This window comes from Balaenoptera borealis, assembly GCF_965194805.1.
Source record: "Balaenoptera borealis genome assembly, chromosome: 4".
NCBI lineage: Eukaryota > Metazoa > Chordata > Mammalia > Artiodactyla > Balaenopteridae > Balaenoptera > Balaenoptera borealis.
The window spans coordinates 97,532,065-97,548,022 of NC_138861.1; the positions used below are offsets into that span (position 1 = coordinate 97,532,065).

Genomic DNA, 15,958 nt, shown 5'->3' on the forward strand with positions numbered 1-15,958 from the left:
TGAAACAATAAGTAAAGTCACACGTTTTGCGATGGTGCCTACATGGTCAGAGGAAGCACCCCCAGCGGCCCCTCCTCACTGCCCCCCAAGAAGCTCTCCTGGGTGCTCTGCACTCTCCTGGCCTGGATCATTCCTCAGGACACTTGTGCTCACGGTTCTCTCTCTCTAGGACACCTCCTCTTCAATTCCACTGCCCAACTCTCACCATCCTTGATGACTTTCGAAGCCAAAGTGCATCTCTTTTACAAGGAAGTCATGGCTGCCTTGTCTCTACACTGGCTGCCCACAAAGTGGTTTAGACTTTCCTCATGATTCTCACCATATCCCACCTTGTATTAGAAGAATTGTCTTATTCCCTTTTCAAAATTAAAAACTTTGTTCATTTAGTACTTTTTTCCCCCATTAAGTCATCAAGCATTTTTTCAAAACCTATTCTGCATAGGTATGGTGCTAGGCTTGAGAATTTGAAGATACATAAGATAGAGTTCCTGCGTGCTGGAGCTTACAGTCTAGTGAAAGAAAACAGGCAATATGAGGACGGAGTGGTCTGGGAGCACGGAAGAGGGACAGGTCACCCAGCTTGGGTGCTTGCTTGTCGGGGTGGCCAAGGAAGCCGGCAACCTCGCAGCCAAGTGGGAGGGAGACAAATGAACGGTGGCGAAGGATGTCCCTGGCAGAGAGACCAGCATGGCACCGGGCCAGAGGCTTGAGGATTGGAATATATTCCAAGAGCCACACATACCTGACGGTAGCTGGTATGTGGGAGTCACGCAGGGGGGTGGGGTGGAGAAAGGACTGGGGAAAGGTGACGCTGGACAGCCAACAGGGGCCTGATCGTAGAGGATCTTATCAACCTCGCTATGGAATTTATTTATTTATTTATTTAAATGCTTTTTTTTTTTAAATTTATTTTAATTTATATTTATTTTTGGCTGTGTTGGGTCTTCGTTTCTGTGCGAGGGCTTTCTCTAGTTGCGGCAAGTGGGGGCCACTCTTCATCGCGGTACGCGGGCCTCTCACCATCGCGGCCTCTCTTGTTGCGGAGCACAGGCTCCAGACGCGCAGGCTCAGTAGTTGTGGCGCACGGGCCCAGTCGCTCCGCGGCACGCGGGATCTTCCCAGACCAGGGCTCGAACCCGTGTCCCCTGCATTAGCAGGCAGATTCTCAACCACTGCGCCACCAGGGAAGCCCCTCGCTATGGAATTTAGACAGTTCGGTCCACAGTGGCTGGTAAGTGACCTGGATAGAGGAGGCAGAGGAGGCCAGAGGTCAGGATTAATCAGGACCCCTGATTACCTGGGGTCCTAGGTTGAGTTCTCACAGAAGCAGATTCTGAGGCAAAGGTTCAAGTGCCAGCAGCTTCGCTGGGCGACGATCCCAAGAAAGACTGTTAAAGGTTGGGAAAGTGGGCCGGGAAAGGGAAGGCGGCCCCGATGAGCAGTTACCGCCCTGAGCAACCCGGCTCAGACCCCTGGAAAACTGCGGAGCGAGCTTCGGAGTTATTCCACTCCAGGGGTGAGGACGCCGGTGGGGGCGGGGGGAGGACTGTCCATCGGCTCCCGCGTCATTGCTGGAGGGCAGCTCCCAGGGGCTTTGGCTCGCGACACTGTGGCTCCCGGCGCGAGCGCCAGCGGAGCCTGCAGCCTGAGAAGCCCGCAGGCAGAGCCGCAGGCGTGCGAAGAAGCTGTCCTCAGAACCTGAGAGATAGGTTGGGGGCGGGACCCGAGCATCCGCGCCCTCTGGTTATTCAGATAGAACGATTTGGGAAAAACAGGGCGAGTTTTGGAGTCAGGCAGGGAAGAGAAGGCACACCCAGGGGGTAAGCGAAGAGAACTGCATGGAGGGACGATGTGGGCGGAGGTGTGGGCGGGCGAGGCCGGTGTCCACGGGCAGCCGGTTAGCGCTCCGGGACCGGAAGGGCGACCCTGGCCTCCCCAGCCTTCAGGCGGGACAACGCGGAGGTGCGTAGACACTGTTTCGCCGAGGTCTGAGCCGAGCAGCTCAACAGTGCTCCCTGTATCGCCACCTTCCCTTTCCTGGCCCATCTCCCTACTCCCCTAAACAGTCCTTCTTAACCCAAGGATCTTCTTGGTGGGAGACACGGAGAGCTAGAGCCCAGGGAAAGTGGTTGTCCAAGGGGAGTGTGGTCTTCCGTAGGGAATTGCAGCCCTGCCCTGCTTGCTAGGTAGGGAGCTGAAGGCAGAAGCTCTGTGTCCCCTCTCTTGCCCAGTCCCCCAGCCAGAGGGCAAGGAAGTCCCAGTGATGTGGTAGGTCCCAGAGGAAGGGTCTCCAGGGGCACAGAGCAAGGAGAAGAGTGGAGGGCACAGTCCGGGTGCGGGGCAAATAGAGAACATCCAGCAAACCTGTATCCCACCAGGATGTGGCATGTAACCTGCACTGTTCAGAATAGCGTCCATGCTGCTGGAAAACTCATTTCATGACAAACACAGCTTTACCCAACAATGCCTTATATTTGTGAGCTCTTCATAGTTACAGTTACTTTACATTGACCCCAGATGCCTTTTGCCTCAAAATAACTGGGTCAGCTAGGCAGAGCAGGTACAATACTCATTCCCTATTGAGCCAGGAATCTAAATCTTCTCTTTTGCTTCCAAGTCCAGCATTCACCCCAGTACACTATGTCCTCCCAGAAAATAAGGTTATTGGTGCTCAGCAATGACCACATTCTGAGTGTTTACTAAACACTTCTATAATTGTTTAGTTGGTGCTTAGAATCAGTAACCAAACTTCTTGATTCCTGGAGGTCCCTTTTAGCTTTAAATATCTTAGTTTAATAATGATCTCACTTAGATTAGATGTGACCTAAGGTAGTTCTATAGATGGGATGTTTGCATCCCCCCACCAAATTCATGTGCTGAAATTCTAACCCTTAAGGAGATGGTGTTAGGAGGTGGGGCTTCTGGGAGGTGATTAGGCCATGAGGGCAGAGCCCTCAAGAATGGGAATAGTGCCCTTATAAGGGTCTGAAGAGACTGGGGTTCTCCCTTCTGCTGTGTGAGGATACAGGGCCAGGAAGCAGCCTCACACTAGACACCCAATCTGCCGGCACCTTGATCATGAACTTCCCAGCCTCCTGTGAGAAATAAATGTCTGCTGTTATTAAGCCACTCAGTCTATGGTATTCTGTTATAGAGGCTGGAAAGGACTAAGACAGTGGGTATATCATACCTCCTTAACTTTGGAATTTCATGTAAAATCTACTTAGGCAGAGGGAGCTGACAGAACTAAAATGCTGAATACCTACCATGTGCCAGGCAACTTGTAAATGCCATCACTTTACAGGTGGAGAAACCAGGATCCAGAGAGACTGAGTAACTTGCTCAAGGTTACATATCTAGTGAGGCCAGAGCCAGGAATGAAATCTATGTCTCACTGACTCCAAATTCGATATTCTTCTATGCTTCAATAAAGGTTTCTAGTGGATTATTGCTAAGAAAGTCGATACTGGTTATTTTTAGAAACACAAACAAGGTAAGTCCTCAGAGAAATCATTTTTGGGTCCTCAATGATAGCATAATATGCTTCTTGCAAAAATGGGTCCTTCAGCTCTGATATCAGCAGTGGCTGGGAGCCTGGGCTCTGGGGCCAGACCACCATCATCACACTCTGGCTTGTCACTTGTCCCTTATTCACTGTGTAACTCGGGATAAGTTATTCAACCTCCTCATGCCTCAATTTCCCCATCACCAAAGCAGGGTTTAATAGTAGTCCTTACCCCTGTGGGGTGTGATGAACATTAAATAGAGTTCACAGTGCCTGGTACAGAGTAAGCCCTCAGTAGGACCAGCTGTCATTATTTTAATTAGTCTCCATTGTCCTATCAACCTGATATAGTGTGTAATTATGTCTCAACCTATGACCTGGCCTAGAGAATATAGGGATTGACCTTAAAAGGTCAAAGATCCAGAGAGAGAGAAACCCACCGGGGCTGTGTGCTCTTGTGTCCTGGGTGAACTGATAATGTCCCCCCGTGGATGGGAGAGAATGAACTCAACCCGCAAGTGGCACATTGATGGGTGGGCGGTTCTCATCAGAAACGTATTTTGGTCTGCGGTTTTGCCGAGCCATTTTTATCTTTGCCAAATGACCCCCTTGGGAAAATGAGGCAGCTCAGTGTGTATAAATAGCCAAGATTCAGAGAGGAAGTGAGAGGTTTCCCAAGAGAGGGCAGAGCAGTGGTTGTGGGAGCCCAGAGTCAGGCTCAGTACCTGGCACGCGTCGGTGGGGGGGGGGGGGTACTCACTCGGTGTCGCCGAACCAATGGATGGGTTTTAGCCGCTTTTGCTGTGGAAGACCTTCCTCCCACCTTGAACAGAGGCCATTGTCTTGATGACAGATGGCGGCTCCGTTTATGTTGGGCTGACCTTGGCTGAAGCAAGCCCGTTACTGGTCTCCCCACCTCCAAATCGAAGGTAGGAAGGACTCTGGGTCCCCAGCTGTATATCCCGAGGGGACCCTGTCTGCCAGCACCGCGAAGAGCTCCCTGGTAATGTTGGGAAAAGGAGAAGAGGAGCGTTTGCCTTCCCGTGGGAGTCAGTGTGCTGGGAGGATCTGAACAGCGTGTCTTTGAATTATTCTCTCTCTCTGACAGCAGCTACTGGCTGTTGTATTCGTTTGTACTTTGCCACAACAAAGTACAAATTGGGTGGCTTAAAACAACAGAAATTTCTCTCACAATTCTGGAAGATAGAAGACCGAAATCCAGGTGTCAGCAGGGCCACGCTCTCTCCGACGGCTCTGGGGGACGATCCTTCCTTGCCTTGTCCTGGTTTCTGGAACTTACCGGCAATCTCTGGTGTTCCTTGGCTTCAAGTTGCATCAGTCCAACCTCTGCCTCTGTCATCACATGGCTTTCTTCTCTCTGTGTCAGTGTCTGTGCCTGTATGTGTCTTCACATGGCCTCTTACAAGGACACCAGTCATTGGCTTTAGGGCCCGCCCTAATCCAGTATGACCTCACCTAATTTCACCTGCAAAGACTGTTTCCAAATAAGGTCACATTCTGAGGTTCTGTGTGGACATGAATTTTGGGCTCTATTATTCAACCCAGTAGAGATGTCTTCTTTATGCCAGACACCCTGCCAGTTGACCTGAATATTAAGATGAGTAAGATCCCCCCATAATCTCACAATCTGCAGATGAAGTAGGCACATAAGTAAATTATTGTAATTCAATGAGACAAATATGATCTAACACCTTGAGCACTAAGTGCCTGGCACTGTTTTAAACAATGTACATTTTCCATAGATGGATGAATAGATAAAGAAAATGTAAGATATATAATATTTATTTATATAACATATTTCTATAAAATATTATTATATATTATTTTATTTATTTATATAAAATATTATATTATTATATATAATATTATTGAGCCATAAAAAAGAGGAGAATCCTGTCATTTTGACAACATAGATGGAACTTGAAGGCATTATGCTAAATGAAATAAGTCAGACAGAGACAGACAAATACTGTATGATCTCACTTATACGTGGAATCTAAAAAATAGTACAAATGAACTTATTTACAAGACAGAAAGAGGTTCACAGACATAGAAAATAATTATGGTTACCAAAGGGGAAGCGGGGGGGAGGGATAAATTGGGAGTATGGGATTAACAGATGCACATTACTATGTATAAAATAAACAAGGATTTATCTATTATGTATAGCACAGGGAACTGTATTCAATATCTTGTTTTTTTATTTATTTATTTATTTATTTATTTTTGGCTGTGTTGGGTCTTCGTTGCTGCACGCGGGCTTTCTCTAGTTGCGGCGAGTGGGGGCTACTCTTCCCTGCAGTGCGCGGGCTTCTCATTGCAGTGGCCTCTCCTGTTGTGGAGCACGGGCTCTAGGCACACGGGCCTCAGTAGTTGCGGCACGCGGGCTCAGCAGCTGTGGCTCGTGGGCTCTAGAGTGCAGGCTCAGTAGTTGTGGCACATGGGCCCAATTGCTCCACGGCATGTGGGATCTTCCCGGGCCAGGGCTCGAACCTGTGTCTCCTGCATTGGCAGGCGGATTCTTAACCACTGTGCCGCCAGGAAAGCCCTCAATATCTTGTAATAAAGTATAATGGAAACGAAGTTTTTAAAAGAATATAGATATATACATGTATATGTATAACTGGATCATTCTGCTGTACACCTGAAACTGACACAATATTGTAAATCAACTATACCTCAATATAAATAAATAAATAAATAACTACAGAGAACAGATTGGTGGTTGCCAGCAGTGGGGTGTGCGGGAGTGGAGGGAATGGGTAAAGGTGGTCAAAAGGTATAAAGTTCCAGTTATAAGATAAATAAGTTCTGGGGACGGAATATACAGCATGGTGACTATAGTTAACAACACTGTATTGTATATTTGAAAGTTGCTGAGAGAGTACACTGTAAAAGTTCTTATCACAAGAAAAAAATTGTAACAATGTGAGGTGATGGATGTGAACTAAACTTACTGTGGTAAACATTTTGCAATATATACATATATCAAATCATTATGTTGTACACCTTAAACTAATACCATGTTATATGTCAACTATATCTTAAAAAAACAGGAAAATAATTTTAACTAATTTTACATTTAAACTCATATAATCTTCATAGCGACCCTAAGGGGCAGATGCTAATATTATCCCCATTTTACAGATGAGGAAACTGAGTTCGGAAAAGCTGAGTGACCTGCCAAACCTCACAGAGTTAGTCCCTTTGGCTGTGACGGTCAGAGCAAATCTCTCTGAAGAGATGGCCTGCAAGCAGAGACTTGGATGAGGAGAAAGCAGCAGCTGCGGGAAGGCCGGGGGGTGAGTCGGGGGGAGCACAGGTGTTCCAGGCACAGGCAAGAGCCAGTGCCAAGGCCGGGAGTGAGGCACAAGTTTAGCATGTGCACGGGAGAGAGGGGAGGCTATGGCTGAAGTCTAGAGCGAGGCAGCAAGGAGAGAGGAGAGATGCAGGCCTTGGGGGCAGGGGGCCCGGGGGCCTGATTTAATCTTTATAGAGCTCTCTCTGCCTGTGCGTGGGCGTCAGCAGTGGAGCACAAGGGAAAGACGGGAGACGGATCAGGTAAGGGGGAGGTCAGGAGGAGAGGCTGTGACGGGACTTGTTGGGGTAGGAGGCAGGGAAGGGGAGAGAGAGCACAAGCTCGAGGCCTGAGCGACTGTGTGGCTAAGGCTGCGATCTGGGAGGTGCGGGCGAGGTAGGAGCAGTCGGGGGGAAGTACTCGGCTCTGTACTTCTGTTAAGCATCCATTGGTCTGTTAGGCACCTCATCCGAATCCTAATGAGGACCTCTGGGTTGAGAATCTTACTGGCATCCACTGTAGGGGCTGGAGACATTTCTGCACGAGGTCGTGAGACCCTGGTCTCCAAACCTGGTTGCCCAGTAGAAACCCTTGGAGAGCATATTCAAAATACAGATCCCTGGGCCTTGTCTCAGACCCACTGAGTCCTCATATAAGAGGGTCAACAACAAACAACCCGATCCAAAAATGGGCAGAAGACCTAAATAGACATTTCTCCAAAGAAGATATACAGATTGCCAACAGACACATGAAAGAATGCTCAACATCATTAATCATTACAGAAATGCAAATCAAAACTACAATGAGGTATCATCTCACACCGGTCAGAATGGCCATCATCAAAAAATCTAGAAACAATAAATGCTGGAGAGGGTGTGGAGAAAAGGGAACACTCTTGCACTGTTGGTGCGAATGTAAATTGATACAGCCACTATGGAGAACAGTATGGAGGTTCCTTAAAAAACTAAAAATGCAACTACCATACAACCCAGCAATCCCACTACTGGGCATATACCCTGAGAAACCATAATTCAAAAAGAGTCATGTACCAAAATGTTCATTGCAGCTCTATTTACAATAGCCAGGACATGGAAGCAACCTAAGTGTCCATCATCGGATGAATGGATAAAGAAGATGTGGCACATATATACAATGGAATATTACTCAGCCATAAAAAGAAATGAAATGGAGGTATTTGTAGTGAGGTGGATGGAGTTAGAGTCTGTCATACAGAGTGAAGTAAGTCAGAAAGACAAAAACAAATAACAGTATGCTAACACATATATAGGGAATCTGAGGGAAAAAAAAAGAAAAAAAAAAGGGTCATGAAGAACCTAGTGGCAAGACGGGAATAAAGACACAGACCTACTAGAGAATGGACTTGAGGATATGGGGAGGGGGAGGGGTGAGATGTGACAGGGTAAGAGAGTGGCATGGACATATATCCACTACCAAATGTAAAATAGATAGCTAGTGGGAAGCAGTCGCATAGCACAGGGAGGTCAGCTAGGTGCTCTGTGACCACCTAGAGGGGTGGGACAGGGAGGGTGGGAGGGAGGGAGACGCAAGAGGGAAGAGATATGGGAACATATGTATATGTATAACTGATTCACTTTGTTGTAAAGCAGAAACTAACACACCATTGTAAAGCAATTATACTCCAATAAAGATGTTTAAAAAAAAAAAAAAGAGGGTCCAGGAAACTGTAGTTTCCTAGGCCTAACGTAGAGTTAGGGAATAATAGTTCACTTTTATTAAGCACTTCCTATGTGCCAGCACTTTACATTCCCTTTTTTTGTAATCTCATAAGAGCTCTATGAGCTAGGTATTTCCCCCTCCAACTATAACAGATGCAAACACCAGGACTGAGAGCAGCTAAGTAATTTGCCCAGAGTCTCATGGCAAGTCCAATCAAGCATCTGTGCGATGAGGAGCTGGGCCACGTGACCTCAAACTGTAAACTGATTTCCTGACTCTCCTGAATCTTCACGCCCTCTTTCTTTCAACCAGGGGGTTTCTCTGTGGCCGGTGGCCGACTGCAGAAAGGCAATCTTCAGCTTCTCGTCCTGAGTCTAGGTTAGAATGTTTCAGCTGTCCGCCTCTCTGAGTAAATATTTAAATCACGTTTAAATTTTTCCTCTTCAATGTTTCTAAATAAAAATAAACCTTGCCCTCTGGACTGTGTCTGCGCTTCCCGTTTATTTAAGAGCTCCGTTTATCGCGCACGGCGCAAGTGCTAGTGAAGTGGATGGCTGCGCGCAAGGAAGGGGAGAGGGGCCCTCCAGCCCGGGCTGACCTCTCTACAGCTGCTCAGGCAAAGCCGGCTCTGTCCTGCGGCCGTGCCTGGTCGTCTTGGCCGATCAGAGCCAGCTCCCCTTTCAGTGGGACGAGGTTGCTTCCCTGCTCTTTCAGGGGGCTCTTGTTTAGCTGAGGTCCGCCAACTCCGCCCCCACCCCCCCACCCCCAGGTGAAAGGCTGGGGAGGGAGTCACGTCCCAGGTAGACTTTCAGATGCCAGGGTAAATGCCCGTGATCTTCTGGCAGAGATAACCAGTTGTCAACTTTTTAATAACCCAGAAAAAAGCAGCTAGCTACTTGCTTTTTTTTTTTTTTTTTTCTTTGTAGGAGTTAGATCCCTGGGCCCTCTGAGACAAGTCCACTGAAAGAGAAATTGAGGCTGCCCATTGAATTCCATCTGAATTCATTTGAATCCATTGAATTCCAGAAAATTCACCCTTCCTAAATCAACTTCCCCCTTCCCTTTTATTTATAATGTAGCTGCAGTTTACTGAGGGCATGCAAGCAGTAAACATTCTTGTTCAGAGGGCCCTGCAAAATCAAAAATGAAAGAGACATTTCCATCTCCTCCTTTCCCCAACCTCTCTCTCTCCCCGCTGTTCTGCCAGAACCCCCTCCAGCTTGCCAAGAGCCACCCAGGAACAGATTTCCTCTCTAATCTGTTGCATCTGTTCACCCACTCCTACTCCCTGTTAATCCCTCCAAATGCACCGTTTGCCACAAATGGGCTGGAGACAACTGGGAGCGGGACCACAGAGCTGATTCACGCGGCTCCAGCCACAACCGCATTTGTTCTGTTTCTTTCGGAAACACATACAGGCGGCCACTTTCACCTCCACCCCGCGAAGCGACACTGGATACTCTCTGAAGTCACGGGGCCAATTCCAAACTCCCAGGCTGTGAAGCCAAGCCTTTGTCATTTATATGTTTGTGTTCATCGATTTCATGCTAATGACTTGGTTATATTTATCTGGGAATAGTTCCGATTCAAGCCATGGGAAAGTCAGGAGGCTTGGGTGGTATTTATGGTTCAGTAATTGCCTTGCTGTGAGGCCCTGGCTCAGGAAATAATCCTCTCTGAGCCAGCATTTCTCCATGTTGAAAACAGGGAGAAATCTTACGGGCTGCAACTATTAGTCAGGTGCCCTGAAATCTGTTGGAACAAGATAAATCTTTATTTTAACAGATACATCTTGTGATTTATTTTCTTCTTTTTCCATTCTTCTCTTTTTTAGTTGTACTGTAGCACCCCCAATGCATTGTTGGTACCCCAGGCAACCTGTATAGACAACTTAGGACATATCTGTTATGGACTGGATGTGTCTGTCCTTCCAAATCCATATGTTGAAGTCCTAACTCCGAATGCGATGGTTTTAGGAGGTGGAGTCTTTGGGAGGTAATTAGGGTGAGATGAGGGCACTCACCAAGAATTGAATTTCTTGATACCTTGATCTTGGACTTTAGCCTTTAGGACTGTGAGAAGTAAATGTCTGATAATTAAGCTGTGGTATTTTGTTACAGCAGCCCTAGCTGAATAAGACCTTATCCTTCCATTATTTTTTCTCCATGTTCGTATAATCATCTGTAAACATCCATGTACATCTATACAGTTTAAGTTGTTTACCATTGTTTTATTATTTTTATATTTTTCTGTATCTTGCTTTTTAAAAAACCTCTAACACCTCATGGAATCTCTCTTCACCCCGTTTAGCTCCAACTTATTCTTTTTAATGACCACATATAACTTTATGGGGTGACAGAACTATAATTTATTCAACCGTTCCCATATGGACGATACTCACTTTGTTTCCAGTTTTCGGTTTTTGTTTGTTTTTATCATATGCACTCCACTTCCATGTAAATATGTCCTTCGGTTTGGAAGCTTTCATTCCTAAGAGACATATTCCCGGGAGTGGGATTTCTGGTCAAAGATGAATGTATTTTTAATCATAACAGATGTTGCCATATTGCTCTCCAAAAAGACTGCATTAATACATATTTCCAACCAGAAATGTACTACGAAAGTCCCCATATCCCCTTTAGCAATAAGGATTGTTGCTGTCTAATTTTTCCATCTGACCCATGCAAACTGATGTCTCATTGTGGCTTTATTCACATCTCCTTGATTGCATGTGAGTTTGAGCCTCTTTTCACGTATCTGTTGGCTACCTGGAATTGCTTTTTTGTGAATTGCCTATTTATATCCTTGGCTCAATTTTCTGTTGTGGTGTTTATCCCTGTCTTATTTATTTGTTTTGTAAGAGTTCTTTGTATATTATAGCCATTTACCCTCTGTCTGATCTCTGGGTTGCCAGTCCTCCCCTGCTTCCCAATCTAGTGTTTATCTGTTGACTTAGTTCATGGTATCTTTTCCAAATATATCTGATTTTCGTTTTATCAAATATGCATGTATGTCCTTTTATAGCTTCCGAGTTTCCAGTCTTGATTAAAAAGCTTTCACCCATCCTTGATTTTACATGTGATGTTCTAGTATTATTTATCCTATTTAATTTTTTACATTTAGGTCTTTAATCCACCCAGAATTTATTTTTGCATATGGGATAAAAGAGGGGTTCATTTTTATTTTCTTCTTGCTGGATAGTCAGTTGTTTTAGCAACCTTATTTAATATCTAATCCTTCCCTACTGGATTGAAAAATGACTTTTAAAAACAGCTGTACTGAGGTATAATTTACACACCATATAAAATTCACCCGTCATTAAGTGATTTTTAGTAAGTTTAGAGAGTTTGGCAACCATCATCACAATCTAGTTTCAGAACATTTCCATCACCCCAACAAGTTTTCTTATGCCTGTTTACCCTCCAGCCTAGGCAACCACAGATCTGCTTTCTGTGTTTATAAATTTGCCTTTTCTATAGGTGAAAACTCACTTTGGTCCTACCAGAAACTGTAAGTATGTGGTTAGATCCATTCAGGACCCTGCTTTGTTCCACTGACTTATTTGTCTATCATTCAACCCAGTAGAAATATGAGCAAAGGATACGAAGAGTTTTTGAAAAGAAAATACAAATGTCTTTTAAAAGATGCTCAATCTCACTCCTAATGTACTGTGCCAAGATACCATTTTTAACCCCTTAAATTGGCAATAATCCAAAAGTCTGCTGTGTTGGTGAGGCTATGGGCAACACAATCTTATTCATTTCTGATAAGAGCATGAGCCCTAGGTAAGGCAATCGGGCGATATGTCAAATGCATATTCCCGGCAACTGTACTTTTGGGAAATTACTCTACAGACACATTTTCATTAAGGAGAAAAGGTGTGACACACACAGTTGCAACATTGTTTGTAGTAACAAAATATTAGAAACAACCTCAACTTTCAATAACAGAGGAATAGTTAAATAATTACGGTATATTTATGCAATAGAACATGAGCTATATAGTAAAGGACAGAAAAGCTCTTTTTATACTACAAATACCTTGGAGACTTAGTAAACAAAAAAACAAGATTCAGAATGAATAATATGCAACCCTTTATGTAAAAAGTGGGGAAAAAACAAGATTCTATATTTGTATCTGCTTATACATATACAAAGAAATTCTGGAAGGATATGGTGGGGGGGGGTGAGATGGACCTGGGCAGATGTGGGACAAGGATGGGAAAAAAGTTTTCACTCTATAATTTTTCCCTTAACTTTAATTAAAATGTTTGCCTATTCAAAGTTTTCTGTTAGCCATTCTCAGGCACTTATCCTTCCGTAGAAATTTTATGATAATTTTAGCCAATCCTCACCTTCCTAACACTGCTGGTATTCCAATTGTAATCGCATTAGATTTATATCTTAGTTTTGGGAGACTGGATTTTTATGCTTAATACAGTGTTTCACCAGATATATAATTCCTTCCTCCAATTTTATCAGTCCTTTAGAAGGAAAGGAGGGCTGATTTTTCTATTTTTACTAATAGAAATTTATGGCGATAAAAATGTGTGCTCTTAGACAGATTAAGGCTGATTCTTGCACTGCAGATTGACGGCTGTGGGCCTGGCTGGGCTGGCTTTATATAGATGTTTCTTTCTTCTTTTTTTTTTAAGAATTTTATTTATTTATTTTACATCTTTATTGGAGTATAATTGGTTTACAATGGTGTGTTAGTTTCTGCTGTATAACAAAGTGAATCAGCTGTACAAATGCATATATCCCCATAACCCCTCCCTCTTGCGTCTCCCTCCCACCCTCCCAATCCCACCCCTCTAGGTGGTCACGAAGCACCAAGCTGATCTCACTGTGCTATGCAGCTGCTTCCCACTGGCTATCTATTTTACATTTGGTAGTGTATATGTGTCAGTGCCACTCTCTCACTTTGTCCCAGCTTACCCTTCCCCCTCTCTGTGTCCTCAAGTCCATTCTCTACGTCTGAATCTTTATTCCTGTGGGAGAGTGGATTTTTAAATTACGTTGTCCTCTCAACCAAGACTACGAAATATTTTTCTATTTGTTAAGATTTTGGCTTAGATACTTTGATTTATGGTTGTGTCCTTGTTATTAAATTTATTTCTAGAAAAGTTTTGACTTTATTGTGAATGAAACATTTTTCCCCATTTTGTTTTTCACGTGCTTATTGCCCAAAGAAAGAACACATTAGTTTTTTTTTAAATTTAATTTTATTTGTTTTTTTATACAGCAGGTTCCTGTTAGTCATCAATTTTATACACATCAGTGTATACATGTCATTCCCAATCTCCCAATTCATCACACCACCACCCCCCTACCACGGCTTTCCCCCCTTGGTGTCCATACGTTTGTTCTCTACATCTGTGTCTCAATTTCTGCCCTGCAAACCGGTTCATCTGTACCATTTTTCTAGGTTCCACATATATGCGTTAATATACGATATTTGTTTTTCTCTTTCTGACTTACTTCACTCTGTATGACAGTCTCTAGATCCATCCACGTCTCAACAAATGACCCAATTTCGTTCCTTTTTATGGATGAGTAATATTCCATTGTATATATGTGCCACATCTTCTTTATCCATTCGTCTGTCAATGGGCATGTAGGTTGCTTCCATGACCTGGCTATTGTAAATAGTGCTGCAATGAACAGTGGGGTGCATGTGTCTTTTTGAATTATGGTTTTCTCTGGGTACATGCCCAGTAGTGGGATTGCTGGATCATATGGTAATTCTATTTTTAGTTTTTTAAGGAACCTCCATACTGTTCTCCATAGTGGCTGTATCAATTTACATTCCCACCAACAGTGCAAGAGGGTTCCCTTTTCTCCACACCCTCTCTAGCATTTATTGTTTGTAGATTTTCTGATGATGCCCATTCTAACTGGTGTGAGGTGATACCTCACTGTAGTTTTTTTTAATTAATTCTTGTAACATTTTATAAGATTATCTTGGGTTTTCTAGATATATAACCATATCATCAGCAAACAGAGATCTTTTAGACTCTTTCAACATTTATACCAGTTATTTCATATTCTTGTCTGAATGCATTTTTTAGAACCCAAGACATTGTTAAATAATAATGATGATTATAGTTTTCCTTCCAAGTTCCTTTTTTTAATGGAAATAGTTTCAGCACTTTGCATTTAGGTCAATATTAGGTTGAACCATACACAATTGTTTTATAGGTCTAAAAGAGTTGAACATTGGTGATTTCACATGATTCAATAGAAACGTTTGTTCTTGGTTTCCATACCTCTTTTACCTAGTTTTTTTATTAGAAATGGCTGCTAAATTTTATCAAATTTGTTTTGCTACTCGTTGGTAGGCTCCTATGATTTTTCTCTTTTAATATTGTGGTCAACTGTCACATTGGTGACCCCAATGAATACCCTTCCCAGTATTCCCACCCCTGTGTGACTTCAGCCAATTGGACATTAGCAAGCATGCTGCAATCAGAGCTTGATAAGCACTTGCACAATGGAAGTGGTCCTCTTGGAACACTCCCCCTTAGAAGCCAGGTGCTAATGCTGTAACAAAGCTTAGGCTCAACTACTGAGTGATGAGAGTCCATCTTGGATGCTCCGGGCCCAGCTGAACTCCCAGTCAAAGACAATCACATGGGACTCAGCCACACCATGTGGAACACAGCGGCCCTGCTGAGCCCAGCCAAACTACAGAATCACAAGCAATACTACATTGTCATTTATTGAAGCCACAGGTTTTGAGGTCATTTGTTAAGTGTTAATAGATAATTGGGAAAATGTTGTAGTAATGAATTATGTTGATAGATTTTCTGAAACTAAATTAACCTTGAATTATTGGAATAAAAACTCAATCATGAAGCTATTATTCTTCTCATTCATTGCTGGATTGTATTAACTGATTTGTTTTCAAGTTTTACATTTATGTTTAATCAATTAGTTTATTTTATCTTTTAACTGAATTACAGAACTTTTTACATTTTTCTATGGCTTAGAATTATTTAAGTAACATTTAATTATCCATTTTTAAAAGTTGAAATTAAACTGTGGTGCCATCTGATACTAATGTCTGTTTCAATGGTGGTTTTAAAGTCACATTTTCCATCTCCTCTATGGTAATTAATATTTGACTTTTCTAGTTCTTTTATGATTAATTTTGATATTTTGTATTTTGTTTTAAAAATCATACATTTCCTTGATGTTTTCCATTGTACATCCATTTGTGACTTTTAATCTCTTCTGTATATGTGGTTGTGTTTCCTTTTTACTTATAAATGTACATTTTTCTCTCTTTTATCCTTAATAAAGCTCATAAAATCTGTTTATTAGTCTTTGCAAGTAATTCAACTTTGGATTTATTTATCCTTTCATTATTTTGTTGATTTCTATTTCAATAATGTTAGATTTTTGTCTCATTAATTTCATCTTCTTAGTTCATTT

The 15,958-nt window shown here is 43.3% G+C and overlaps 1 protein-coding gene across 2 annotated transcripts in view; it reads right to left on the bottom strand.

The window, feature by feature from the left end:
* Nucleotides 1-911: 911 nt before the first annotated feature.
* The window catches only part of TBC1D19 (TBC1 domain family member 19), a 209,833-nt gene continuing 194,786 nt past the window's right edge, over nt 912-15,958 (bottom strand). For both annotated transcript variants that reach the window (XM_082389264.1, XM_082389265.1), the window contains one exon: nt 912-1,240. The gene's annotated coding sequence lies outside the window, so the exon portion shown is untranslated. The remainder of the gene's footprint in view (nt 1,241-15,958) is intronic.